At 33.9% G+C, this 15,297-nt stretch overlaps 1 pseudogene; it reads left to right on the top strand.

Moving 5' to 3' along the window:
• Nucleotides 1-11,195: 11,195 nt before the first annotated feature.
• On the top strand, nucleotides 11,196-11,710 carry LOC141520344 (adenylate kinase isoenzyme 6 pseudogene; annotated as a pseudogene).
• Nucleotides 11,711-15,297: the final 3,587 nt, after the last annotated feature.

The following is a 15,297-nucleotide window of genomic DNA, read 5'->3' as shown; positions in this document are numbered from 1 at the left end:
TGATAGAGGTCTCATTTCTAATGTGTACAGAGAGTTGTATCAAATTTATAAGGTTGCAAGTCATTTTTCAATTAAAAACAGTCAAAGGATATGAACAGGCAGTTTTCAAATAAAGCTATTAAAGCTATATGTAGTCTTATGAAAAAATGCTCCAAATCATTATTGATTAGGGAAATGAAGATTAAAACAACAGTGAGGGATGTACTCACACTTATCAGATTGACTAAGAGAAGAAAAATGATCAATGTTGGAGAGGTTGTGAGAAGATTGCGTAGTTAATGAATTGTGGTTGTAGTTATGGCCTGATCCAATCTTTCTGGAGACCAATCTGGAACTATTCCCAAAGAGCAACAAAACTGATCACCTTGTACCCAGAAAAAAAGTCCCAAATCCAAAAGAAATCATAAAAATTTAGGAAAAGTTCCACCCATTCAAAAAATATTTATAGCAGTTCTTTTTGTTGTGGCAAAGAATTGGAAATTGAGGAGATGCCTATCAATTGGAGAATGGTTGAACAAGTTGTGGTATTTGAATATTATGGAGTGCTATATGAAGCTATGACTGGCTTGTGGTTAGAAAAACATGAAAAGAATTATATGAATTGATGGGAGCAGAGCCAGGAAAACATTGAACAAATTACCAACAACTTTGTGAGTTGTTCAACTGTGACATATTCAACTGCAAGCAAATCAGGGATCAAGGACAGCCCTAGGAGACCTGTAATGGATAATGCCATTCACATTGAGAGCAAAAAAACAATAACAAAAAACCTCACATATTATGAATGTATACTATGCTCACTTAAGCTTCTCTTATGCTTTACCTTCCTTTCTGATGGTTTACATTTTTTTTTTCACTTGGTCTTAATTCCTCTTACACAAAATGACTAACATGTAAATATGTTTAACACAAATGCACAATGACAACAGTCTGTTCACCAGAATAAGCAGGGTGGAAGTAAAGCGAGTGGTATAAAACTTATAAATTTGTCAATGGATAAATGTGGAACACATATTATATTACATAATTGGAAAAATAAAATGAAATATCAATTAAAAATTATGAATGGATCAAGCTGTAAATCATAGAAATAATTAATAATTTCATCCAAGACAATGAAAATAGTGTGACAACATATGAAAACTTGTGAAATACAGTCAAAACAAGCATAATGAGTAAATGTTTATATGAATGAAATAGAGAAAGAGAAGATAATGAATTGAGTATGTAGCTTAAAAAGCTGGAAAAAATTAAAAAACCCCAATTAAATATCAAAATAGAAATTATGAAAATCAAAATATATATCAATAAAATTAAAAGTAATAAAACTATATCGTTAATAAACCAAGTTAAGAGTTGGTTTATGAAAAAGCAATAACACAGAATAAACTTTGATTTGATTAAAAACAAAGAACAGAGAAAATCAATTCATCAATGAATAGGAAATCAAAGTAATAATTCAGAGCTATTTTATTCAATTGTATACCAATAAATCTGACAATCTAAGTGATATGGATGAATGAGAGAGAGAGAGAGAGAGAGAGAGAGAGAGAGAGAGAGAGAGAGAGAGAGAGAGTTCAGATCTAAGTGAAAAGGAAATAAAATATTTAATGATTCATTTCACAAAAATAAATTGAATAAGCCATCAGTGAACTCCCTAAGGAAAAAAGAAATATCCAATGCCAGATGGATTCACAAATTAATTCTATCAAACTTTTAAAAATCAATCAATTCTAATTCTAGACTATTTTGAAAAAAATTCAGAGTTCTACCAATTTCCTTCTATGACATCAATATAGGGTGACTCCTACAGCAAGAAGAACCAAAACAGAGAAAGAAAATTTTGATCAGTTTTCCTAATGAATGTTGTGGCATAAATTTGTTATAAATTTTTTACAAAAAAGATTGCCACAAATTATCACTAGACTAATACTATGAGATCAAGTAGGACTTTTATTAAGAATGCAGGAATGGGGAGATGGTTAGTGTTGCAGTGGATAGAGTACTGGACTTGGAGTCAGGAGTACCTGAGTTCAAATCTGGCCTCAGACAATTAATAATTACCTAGCTGTGTGGCCTTTGGCAAGCCATTTAACCCCATTGCCTTGCCAAAAAAACCCTAAAAAAAAGGATTTCATGGATGGTTCAAAATTAGGAAAACTATAAGCATAAGTGACCATATCAATATCAAAACTAACAAATCTTATGATTATATCTATAGATGCTGAAATAGTTTTTGACAAAATACAGCATCCATTCCTCCTACAATCACTAGAGCAAAGGGATATTTTCTTTAAAATGTTAAGTATGATCTACCTATAACCATAACCAAATAATATGTGTAATGGGCATTACATAGAAACATTCCCAGTATGATCAGAGACAAAACAAAGATTCCCAATATCATTATTAGTATTCAAATTTACTAGAAATATGAGATGTAACAATGACAAAGAAAAAACAACTGAAATAAAATAGGCAATAAAAAAACTATCATTCTTTGCAAAGGGTTTGATCCTATACTCAGAAAATCCTAGGAATTCAACCAAAAAATTACTTAAAACAATAAGCATATTTTTTGTTGTTGAGTTTTCAAGGCAATGGATTTAGTGACTTGCTTAAGATCACACAATGAGCACTTTTAACAAGGTTTCAGGATATAATATAAACCCCATAAATCATCAACATTTGTACATATTACCAATGAATCCAATCAGCAAGAGTATAAAGAGAATTCCATTTTATGTAATTGTAAACTACATAAAATATTTGGTAATCTAGACCCAAAGGAAATCCAGAAATTACTTGAACACAAATACAAATTATTTTCATACAAATAAAGCCAGATCTAAACAAATGGTAAATGCCAATTGCTAATGGTTAGGTTGAACTAATATAATTCATTAACAATAAAATTAATAAAATTACTTATTCAACCTCATACTAATTAAACTACCAAAAATATTTTACAGAACTAGAAAAAAATTGTAAAAAAATTCATCTGAAGCCATAAAAGGTCAAGAATATCTAGGGAATTAATGAAAAATGCAAAGAAACTGGATCTATATATCTTATAAAATAACAGTCATTAAAACTGTTTGTCACTGGCTAAAAGTAGAGAAGTGGAGCAGGGGAATAGAGAAGGACAACAGAAATAATAGTAAACGACCATGGCAATCTACAGTGTGATAATCCCAAAGAATCCAGCTTCCTGGATAAAAACTCACTGTTTGACAAAGCCTACTCGGAAAAATGAAAAATAATATGACAAAAGCTGTGCCTAGATCAATATCACACCCCATACCAAGATGAGTTTGAAATGGGTCCAGAATTTAGACAGAAGAGATATAATACCATAAGCCAATTAGAAGAATAATGATTAATTTATCTGTCAGATCTATGGAATAGGGAGAAAATTTTGACTAAAGAATTACAAAATTTATAATTATTACTACATTAAATTTAAAAAGGGTTGCAGAAATAAAATCAATGCATCCAAGTTTAGACTATTTCAGAGATGGGAACTGGTTTTCACAGCTAATGTTTCTGATAAAAGACTCTTTTATGAAATCTATAGAGACCTGAATTTCACAATAATTTTATAATAATACAGGATTTTATAATAATAAAAGATTTGAATGGAAGTTTTCAGTTGAAAAATTTAAACTATCAACAGTTAGATGAAAAAAATGTTCCAAAACATTATTGATTACAAAAATGCAAATTAAAACTATTCTGATATACGACCTCACATATATCAGATTGACTAAAGTGACGAAAAAGAAAATATTGGAGAAAATGTAGGAAAATTGAGATGTTAACACAATAGTCTGATTTCAGAGAAGTGTGGAATGACTTGCATGAAATTATACTGAGTGAAGTGAACAGAACCAGGAGAATGTTGTACACACTTAACAACAGCATTGCAAAATGATCAATTATGATGTTTGCAGCTACTCTCAACAGTTCAGTGATCAAAGACAATCCTGTGCTACCTGTTAAGGGAAATGTCTTCCATGTCCAGAGGGGGAAAAACATGGATTCTAGATGAAGAACAAAGTATACCATGTTCACTTTTTTAAGTGCCCTTTATTTTTTTCTTTTTTATGTTTTTCCCTTTAATTCTAATTTATTTTCACATCATAACTAACATGGAAATATGTTATACACAATTGTAAATGTACAACCTACATCAGATTTTTTGCAGTGATGGCAAAGGGGATTCAAAGGGAGAGTGGTAGAAAAATGTGGAACTCAACAATTTGAAAAAGGATAAATATTAAAAATTATCTTTGCATATATTGGGGTAAAAATATTTCAAATCATCAAAAAACAAAACTTTTAAAAAGAGGGAAAAATGGGAAATATTTTTCATGGGATGATAAAGCTAATATAATATAATATAACTAATATTTCTATCTAAATTAAACTTCATATCAGTGATATACCAAACTGCCAAAAAACCCATTTTATAGAACTAGAAAAACTATGAAATTTATCTGAGAGAACCAAAAATCAAGAATATGAAAAGACTTAATGAAAAATGCAAAGGAGGTTGTGTTTTCCTTACCATATCTAAACCCATATTATAAATTGGCAGTTATTCAAAATACTTGGTACTAAGAAATAGAATGGTGGATCAGTGGTATAGGTTAGGCACAAAAGAAATCTAAGTAAATAACTATAATATTCTACTGTTTGATAAGTCTTAAGCCTCCAGCTTCTGAGGTAAGAATGCATAATTTGTTTAAATCTGCTGGGAAAAAAATAGAAAATTGTATGACAGAAGTCAAGCATAGATCAAGCTCTATACAAAGTTACATTAAAATGGCCATCTGATGTAGATATAAAGTGTGCTACTATAAGCCCATTAGAAGAGCAATGAATTGTTTATCTGTCAGATCTGTGGAATGGGAATAAATTTATGATGAAATGAGAGAAAATTATAAAATGCAAAATGGATAATTTTGAGTTCATTAATATTCTCAGTCTTCAATGACATGGAATCTAGTCAGTGCCAAAAGATTGATGTCCTCAGTAGAGGAATACTAAGGCATTGTACCACTTGGTCTTTATCTTGGTGTAGCCACGCTAGGACTAAGATAATTTTTTAATGACTAGGGAAATGCTAAGAACTTGGTTCTAGACAAATGCAAACAAAATGACCAAGGGGCAGATCATATAAGGCATACTTTCAACCATATGTTCTTAACATAGAGTCCATGACATTTTTTCTTTCAAATATATTTATTTTAATATATTAGATTAATATTACTATGAGTTTTATTTTATTAATTGAAAAACATTATATTGTTCAAGTGTTCATAGGTTCTTAAAACCTCCCATCTCAATGGGGGATTCACATCCACCATGAGAATGAGCCAAGGGGATGATATTCACTTTTTCCATTTAACTACCAGAACAATATATTTGAATATATTTTTCCCACTCAGTATACTATTGCCCTATCACTATCATCATTTTCTTACACTTTCAATTCAGTTTTAAAAGCCTAACACATTTGGGGAGTTAATTCTTGCTTTTGAGTATTTAAGTTGTATGGATTCAAAAATTAAGAAAGTTCATGGCAGCAAGTGAATTATCTTATCCAAGAACTCCATTTATTTATACTGTTCTGGTATTTCTTACTCTGATTGATAGTTAAGGAGCTGTCATTAATCTTAATATTAATTTCAGCATTGATTAACTAAATATTTTATACACACATTTGTATGTATATCTCTCAAGTAGAGAACTTTACAAAGAATTTAATGTAAGATGATATCTAGCCAACTCTGTTCCACTGAGACAGGTCTGAATAGAAGTGTTCACCCTTTGCCATAGGTAGGGTAGTCTTATCATAGGATAGGTAGTCTTGAAAAGGGATGTTTCTTTGTGTAATACTGAGTGAATAAGAGGCATATCCCCCAGTCCTCCATAAGAGCAGGTCCACCTCTCATAATGTTATTCATTCTTCTAATTAACTTATCAGAGTCACTTACCACACTCAGGAATACCCACTCTTCAAAATGTATAGAAGCATTGAGTTAGTTTCATGAGAGGGCTATGGCATTAAAAAAATGTTACTAACCCTTTTATTAATTATTGCTAGCATGATTAAAAAATGATTAATTACCAAGAAACTATGTTTCTCAAACTTTTCATATGACATATGTGTATTTCATCTTCTAGACCTCAATCTCAAGGGAAGGTAGGGCCTAGGGATACAATAAGCAGAAATCTCCAAAAGGGAGTTGTTACACTCCAAATAACTGCCATTTTCTTGAATTTTTGTCTCAATTAAAAACATTCAATTAGGACTGGAATTAACACCACCCTCAAAACTATCCAGATTCAAAACCTCAGCAGTAACCTGGATTCCTCATTGTCTCATCAAATATATCTAATCATTTCCTATTTTTTGACATTTTTAAATCCCCAATATAGTTTACATCCAAGTCTTTGCTAATGAAATAAGCTAGTGCTTAACTTAGACCCTCATCACTTTCCAATTAGATTATTATAAAAGCCTCCTAGTAGATTTCATCTTTTCACTTCATCCTCCATACAACTACCAAATTATCCTTTAGTCTTGATCTAAACCTCTTCATTAAAAGTTATTCAAAACAACCTATTGACTAGTTTTTCATCAAACAAAATTTAAATGACACAATTCCTCTGTTGGAACATTTTTCAACTACTTATTACCACTTAGTTGATATTGTCATAGAGGCAAAATGATTCTGGTTTCATAATCACTTTGATTCAAAATGCATTATATGAAATATCAAAAACAGGTTTCACTATATTTTAAAAAATTGAATTTTTAAGCCACCCCCAAATTTTTATGAAGGTTTTTATGAGTAGCAAAAGAGAAAACTGGTATTCATCAGACCATTTTACTTAAGAGGAAATCAGCAGATAATGGCAAATTAAACTGCTTATATATTATGCACATAAAATAATTTCTGTGAAAATGATGTTACTTGTAGTGTGTGATATAGAGGTCTAAGGGCCCTTGAGTTTTATCTAAACTAATAATTCACATTTTATAGATATTAAAGTAAGATTTAAAGTTGTTAATTGATAAAGTCTCAGCAGATATATTGGTCACACATGTAGTATAAATATCAAAGACAGAAACTGATCACAAGTTCTTTGATTAGCTACAGAGTGATATTTACTTCTATAGCATATTTTCTCATTTGAGGTATATTGATTATGATCCCTAAAATTTGCTTTCTAGAAAGTAATAAATGTGCAAGAATTGTTAATATTTTCTTGGCTTTATTACCACAACCAACACAAGAGGTAACTTTACAGTCAATACTCGAAAAAAATAATTAACCTTGATGAAATAATTTTACTTTTTGGAGTCTCAGTGTTCTAATCTCTAAAGGAAGAAGGTTGATCTAGATAATCTCTGAGGTACCTTTTTATTGTAAAATTTTATCCTTTCAAAAGAATTCTCATTCAACTCAGAAGCTTCCTATGTGGATACAAAATAGAAAATAACTAAATTAGTTACCCAGGAATCAAACCCATAGACCCTGGCCTCATTAAACATGTTCTAATTAAATGAACTGAGCAGTCAAAGTCAGCTTTCTTATTTCACTGCCCATAACATTGAGGTAAGTCATCAATTCTTTAAGTTTACAATATACAAACTTGTGGAGATAGAAACTTGTTCTATCTCTTTAGAAAATCATTATTCATGGGTGTCAGCATTAAGAAATAGGCTAAAAATTGAGAACTTTTTTAGTAACTTGGCTCTGCTCTATGTTTTAAGGAGTGGAACTATTTGTAGGAACTGAACCTAATAACACAAAAGGCTAAAAAAATGTAGATCTTTTTGTCCTCACCAAAGCAAGAAGAATATCAAAAAATGATTTTCAACTAGCAGTAATGAGCAATTGTGATTCTCAGACCTTCAAATCTTCATAGTGCTATTAAAATATAGGTGGCTATAAATGAAGGCAAAAACACAAAAACAGGACTTACAATTAAAATGCAAGAGGACCCAAATAACTTCAGTTCTAAAATAACCATATTTGGAAGAACTCTAAAGGAAAATCCCAGCTGAAAAAAAAATATTTGATTTTTTTCTGTAAGGATTAGCATCTCTTCCTTGAAATTTCATAATTATCTACTTCCTTCTGATTGAGAACTATTAAAGAACATCTATGTAATTTTATTATTATGATGGCTATATCCTATTAGATTTATATACAAGTTTCTAAGGTCAGGGGGAAAAGTAAATCAAGAAATCTATTCACTTCTTCACAGTTTCTGTTGAGAAAGAAAGGAGAAATAGCTTTCTTATTTTTTTCCTGCTGTGGGTGTCCTAGGTGTTCATCTATATTGAAAAAAAAGAAAATTTTACATTTTATACAGGGGAAAAACTCAAAAAATTGTTTTGATAAAGAAATATAATTGCAATCCCAGATTTTAGGATAATGAATTTAGGAATACTGATACAGAACTTTTGTCATTGCAATATTTTGTCCTTATTATCATTATTATTGTTATTGTTATTATTATCACCACCACTGTCATCATCATTATCATTCTCATTACCATCATTATTGTTTCTATTGTTGCAATTAAGTATAATTATAATAATATCAGTCTTAACTGAATGATCAAATTTGTTATTCAGTCTTTTGAATGGTGTCTAATTATATGTGACCCCCATTTGAATTTTCTTGGCAAAGATAGTAGAGTGCTTTGCCATCTCCTTGTTTAGATACTTTTTAGATGCGGAAACTAAGGAAAACAGGGTTAAATGAATTTCACAAGATCACATAGCCAATAAGTGTCTCAGGCTAAATTAGAAACCAGATCTTTCTATCACCAAGTCTAGTGCACTATTCACTTTGCCACCTAGTGGTAGGGAACTAGATGGTGTAGTGGATACAGTGCTGGTCTTAGAGTCAACAGGACAGGAGTTTGAATCTGTCCTCAGACACTTGACTCCTACTAGGTATATTGCCTTGGGCAAGTAACTTAACCCTGATTGCCTCACATTAAGGACCATTCCAATTGTCCGGATTCATATCTGGCAACTGGACTGAGATGGCTCTGGAGGAGAAAGTGAGATTCATGAGTTAGCATTGCCCTCCTCACTCAAATTCAATTCATGTGCTTGTCATGGAATCACCTCCCTGATGTCATGGTCTTTTTGGAAAATGAAGGACAAGCATAAGCCACCTAAGTGGTCAAAATAGTTCATAATGAATTCATCTATTCTTTTTGGAGTACTAAGATAACCTTTAGCATTTTGCCATGCTTATTTATTAAAGAAAATCAAATTACATCCTGCAAATTATCTATTCCTCTTTCAATTCCAGGAGAGAGAATAATAATTTCAATCCTTTGAAATTCATTTTGTGAAACATAAAAATAAAAACTTTAAAACTCATTTTGGGGGGCCGAGCCAAAATGATGGCAGGAATACAGTATCTCCTAGGTGCTCTCTGAAAAAGACTTCAAAAACCTTAAAATTATGACTAAATTTTTGAGAGACAAGGCCCACAGAAAGGTCCTGTAAGGCAATTATCCAACCTAAGATAACCTGGAAAATAGCAAGAAGTCTCTGTTCCATTGGATAGGATTGGCACACAAGAGCAAAGGAACTTCAGCTTCCTGGAAATGGCCCCAGGACACCTGGGAGCTGGAACCCAGCAGCAGAAGCAGTTTCCTGACCAGTATCCCAGGAAGCATCAAGCAAAACTTGGAAGTTCACCAGGGAGACCTCTGCCAGAGTGAGCATGAATCCCAGGCAACCCTGGCTCCCCTCAGCATGGCATCAGCATAACCTAGATCCCAAGAAACAGAAACAAGCCTGTGGACTCACCCAGAGGAGCCTCCCTCCCAGCATCTGTGCCCTGAGTGCTCATCCCACTGAAGGTAAAGGAGTGAAGGGAGAATTCTAAGGTCTGTCATCTGTCATTGGGAGAGGACTCTGGTGTTTGACCACATTTAGACCCTGGTTGCAGTTTGCCCCCCCATAGAGCAGGGAACCCCCTCACAGCCTTGGGTCAGAGGGATGTCCTACTGGTCATTCAACAGACCAGGAGAGCAGGTTGAGCCTCACATACTGAGGTCTTTGTGGGGTGTCTCAAAAACATTCAAAAGCTCAGGAAGCTCTCCAAAACCAGGCACAGAGTGGGGAAATGAGTAAACAGGAAAAAAAATGAACCTGGCCATAGACAATTACTTTGGTCCCATGGAAGACCAAACCACACAATCAGAAGATGAGAAAGTGCAAACTTCGATATCTAAAGACTCCAAGAAATAGAGAAGCTGGTCTCTGACTATGACAGAGCACAAAAAAAAAGTTTTTTGAAAATCAAGTAAGGGAGATAGAAGAAAAACTGGGAATAGAAATGAGAGAGATGCAGGAAAAACATGAGAACAAAGTCAGCAGATTGGTCAAGGAGATCCAAAAAATGCTGAAGAAAATAACATGTTAAAAACCAGCTTAGGTCAAATGGATAAAATAATTCAAAATGGTATTGAAGAGAAGAATGCTTTTAAAACATAATTGGCCAGATGGAAAAGGTGATAAGAAAGTTCTCTGAGGAAAACAAATTCTACAGATGTAGAATGGAGGTAAAGGAAGCTGGTGACTGTAATAGAAACCAAGATACTCTAATTCAACACCAAAAAAATTAGAAAATAGAAGAAAATGTGAAATATCTTACTGAAAAAAAAAAGATCTGGAAAACAGATCTAGAAAGATAATTTAAAAATTATTTAGCTACCTGAATGTCATGATCAAGAAAAAGAGCCTTGACCTCATTTTAAAATAATTTCTACAGGAAAATTGTCCTGATATCCTAGAAGCAGAGGATAAAATAGTAACTGAGAAAATCCACTGATCTCCCCCCAGAAAGATATCCAAAAAAGAAAAAAAAACAACCCCTAAGAATATTATAACCAAGCTCCAGAACTCCCATGTCAAAGAGAAAATATTATAAGCAGCCAGAAGGACAAAATTTAAATACTGTGGAACTGCAGTCAGGATTACTCAGGGCTTAGCAGCATCTACATTAAGGGCCCATGGGACTTGGAATATAATATTCTGGAAGGTAAACGTGCTTGGAATGCAACCAAGAGTCAACTACCTAGCAAAACTGAACTCTTGCCTTGCAGAGGGCCAGCACTGGGGCAGAGTCAGCTCCATGGCCACCATGAGGCTGCCCAACATCCTGCTCACAGGTACACCAGGGGTTGGAAAGACCACACTTGGCAAAGAACTTGCATCAAGAACAGGACTGACATACATTAATGTGGGTGATTTAGCACAAGAAGAACAGTTATATGATGGCTTTGATGAAGAATACGAATGTCCTATTTTGGATGAAGACAGAGTAGTTGATGAGTTAGAAAATAAAATGACTGAAGGTGGAATTATTGTTGATGACCATGGCTGTGACTTCTTTCCTGAATGATAGTTTCATATAGATTTTGTGCTTCAAACAGATAATTCTGTGTTATATTCAAGACTTGAAAAGAGGGGATACAGTGTAAAGAAACTACAGGACAATATACAGTGTGAAATTTTCCAAATTTCTATGAAGAAGCCATGGCCTCCTACAAGCATGAAATAGTGTACAAGCTGCCAAGCAACGTACCAGAAGAACTAGAGAGCAATTTAGACCAGATAATGAAATGGATTGAACAGTGGATGAAAGATAATAATTGAACTTTGAAGGCAAAGCATGGATTTTCAAAGTGTTCTACAAATTATTTTCTTGATGACTGATTCCTCCTTATGCAATAGGAATTAAGACAACATACACCAAATTTTTCTATCCAGAATTGTGCTGTACAAGTGGCAGGTGGATAATATATAAGGTTGAGTTATGACATTTTTTTTTCTCCATGAGAAAACTGAGAAACCCCCAAATAAACAAAAAAGATATTAAGGATTTTTAAAGTTTAGATATATTCAGCATTCTAATTTATTTTGGATACCTGCTAAAGAGTAAGCAAATTTGAGAAACTAGAATGGAAATCTTATAATTGACATGAAAAAGAAAAAATGAAGACTAGGAAGAACTGCTGACTTTGTAAATAAAAGAGCTTAAGGATAAAAAAAAAAAAACTGAACTCTTCCAGGGGAAAAGATGGACCTTCATTGAAATAGGGGAATTTCAAGTGGTCCTGTTGAAGTGACCAGAGTTGAACAGAAAGTTTGATCTTCAAGTACAGGACTCAGGTGAAGCATAGAGGGGGAGAATGAGAAGGGTAAATTATGAGAGACTTAATGATGATGAATTGCATGCATTCCTGCATGGAAAGACGACACTGATAGTAGTCATATAAACCTTCTCATTTAATGGAGAAGATCGAAGGAACTTTTGTAGATGAGGCATAATTAAGGAATAAGTGAGACCTGAATTTGAATATATAATATGTGGTAAAATGGTGAAAGGGAAATGTACAGGGAGAAAGAGAAAGGAGAGGCAGAATAAGCTTAAATATTTCATATAAGAGATATTTCATGTAGCTTTTGCAATAGTATGGAAGAGAGAAGGTTAGGGGGAAAGAAAGAGCCTTAATTCTCATTGACAGTAGCTCAGAGTGGAAACAGCATACACAATCAAGAGGGTATAGACATCCAGAAGAAAAAGGTAACAAGGGGGACAGGGGATGTGGGTGATAGAGGAGAGGGTATATCATAGGAGAGGATAGTCAGATATAGCTCATCTTTTTTTTTTTACTTTTTGCAAGTGGGTGGGGTTGGGTGGCCTGTCTGGGACCATGGGGCTGTTGTGAGTCTCTGTGGTGGGATGTAGGCTTGGGACCTCTTGTCCCCAGGGCTGATGCTCTGCCCCACAACACATTTTTGAAGAGGGATAGAGTGAAAGGACAGATAAAATATATAGATGGCAGTAGTGAGGAATGGATGGAGGGAATTACTATCAGCAACAGCAACTGTGGAGAAATATGGAAGTAACTTCTATGATGGATAAATGCTAAAGAATGTAATCCACCTGAGACACAAATGATGGTATCAGGACACAGACTGAAACACATTTTTTTTCTCTTTCTTTTACTTTATTTCTCAAGAGAAATTTAAATTTTTGTGGGGGAAGTATGTGTTGTTTACTCAAACAAAAATATTTTAGTAATGTGTAAATAAATTAAAGAAAATTTAAAAAGAATAAATCAAAACCAAAGAAAAAACTCATTTTAGTTAGAAGAAGAAAAATATAAGAACTTCCTTCATTATTTACCTTCAATGAATTGTGGAATAATATTTATGATTTATTCAGAAAAATTCATTTAAAGTCATCTAAGTGACAATAGTTAACTCTAGTTTTATGAAGTCATTAGAAAAAATAAGTTGATGGAGGGTTTAATGAAGTTGTGTGTGGGTAATTTCTAATGCAATTTGTCTTTTTTAAATATTTACACAAATTTTTAGGAGGAAATGTGTGTGGATTCTTTTTGCAATCAATCCATATTATATTTTTATTTAATCTAAAAGTCAGGATCTGTAATGCAATATTCCTGGAAACCTGAACATCTTAAATTCATTTTATACATGAACATTCTGGGCTAGAGAAGAAAAAAAAAAAATATATATATATATATATATATATATATATATATATATATATATATATATATATATATACTATTTTTCTCTTGATAGTGGGCTTCCAGTTTATAATGTACATTGAGAGATATACTTGCTGTGAATGTTTTGCTTAACTGCCTTCCTTTATTGCAAGTGATGGCATCAGAAGAGGACAGGTAATTTTCTAAATGACCAGGGTGTAACCAAAAAAAAATTAATAAAACATTTTAAAGATATGATAGACATACCTGGCCAAGATGGCAGAGAGAAGACAGGCACAGTTCTAAAGTCTCCTGATCTCTTCCCCATTTATCACATGAAACAAACCTCTTAAAAGAAATCCGACCCACAAAACCCAGAAAGAAAAGCCAGGAGAAAGAACATCTACTTCAGGATTTGTCTCTGCAGCAGCTTTGGCCGAATTTGGGCAGGTGAGTCTGGGCTCAGAGGGAGTATCAGCCCCGGATCAGCCAGATTAACAGCTGAATTGGACCTGGGATTCTCAGAGCCTGAGAGCCGGACCTGTTGGATTAGCGGTGGGGCTGGATGAAAAGGGCTTGGGTCCGTGGGGAAGCAGAGGCGCTGGTGTTGGTGCTGTACCCCTGGAGCTTGGGGAGCAGACTGCGGTGAGATTCCTGGTTCAAGATAGCTGCAGACACCATCCCTAGGATTCCTAGGGTCTACGAAATTCTGAGTCCAGGCCTCCATTGCACAGAGGCCTCTTCCCAAACAAATGCAAACTACTTCTGCCTCAGGCCCAGGTGCCTGAGCAGAAGAACCAGCCCAGCTGAGGAATGACCTAAAGCAAGGGTAAAGCCCACCATTGATTGAAAGCAAAAGAATTCAATAGCTCCAACTCCTCCCTTTGGGCAAAGGGAGAAGGCCTCTCAAGCAAGGTCACAGACACTACAGAAAGAGGGCAACCAGTACTTCCTACTGGCCAGCCAGAGAAACTGCACTCAGTAAAGCCTTTAGCGATCCCAAGCCCAGGTGAACCAGCTCTCCCCAACTCAAGGACTTAGCATAATGAAGAAAAATTCCTGGAAGAGAAAGGCCCCAACTCAGAGAGACCTGGAACTTCTGAGAAGAATACAATCTGGTCTCCAGTACAGAAAGTCTTCCTTAAAGAAATAAGAAGGAGCTTAAAAATTTGGGAGAGACAATTAATACCTTGCAACAAGAAAACAAAACCTTAGAAAGTACAATTGGACAAACACAAAAGGAGAATAAATCTCTCAGATCATCAGTTGGACAATTACAAAAAGAGAATAATTCTCTCAGATCCTGAAATGAGCAAATGCAAAAAGAAATTAATTCTCTCAAAACCTCAACTGGTCAAATGGAAAGCTCTTTCAAAAGTAGATATGACCAATTGGAAAAAGAGTTGCAAAACATTAATAAAGAAAACTCCTCCTCCACCCCCCAAAAATGGAGTCTACAGAAAGTAATGACTCCATGAGACAGCAAGAGTAAGTTAAACAAAATCAAAAAATAGAAAAAATAGAAGCAAATGCAAAATATCTCATCAACAAAACCACTGACCTCGAGAATAGATAGAGGATGGGCAACCTGAAAATTATAGGACTTACTGAAAACATTGAAGAGAAAAAAAGCATGGATTTAATATTACAGGATCTAGTGATAGAAAACTGCCCTGATATCATGGAATCGGAGGGCAAAGTAGTTATTGAAAGACTACATCA

This window comes from Macrotis lagotis, chromosome 4, assembly GCF_037893015.1.
Source record: "Macrotis lagotis isolate mMagLag1 chromosome 4, bilby.v1.9.chrom.fasta, whole genome shotgun sequence".
NCBI lineage: Eukaryota > Metazoa > Chordata > Mammalia > Peramelemorphia > Peramelidae > Macrotis > Macrotis lagotis.
Note: the sequence above shows the minus strand (reverse complement) of the source record. Positions and strands in the feature narration are given on the sequence as shown.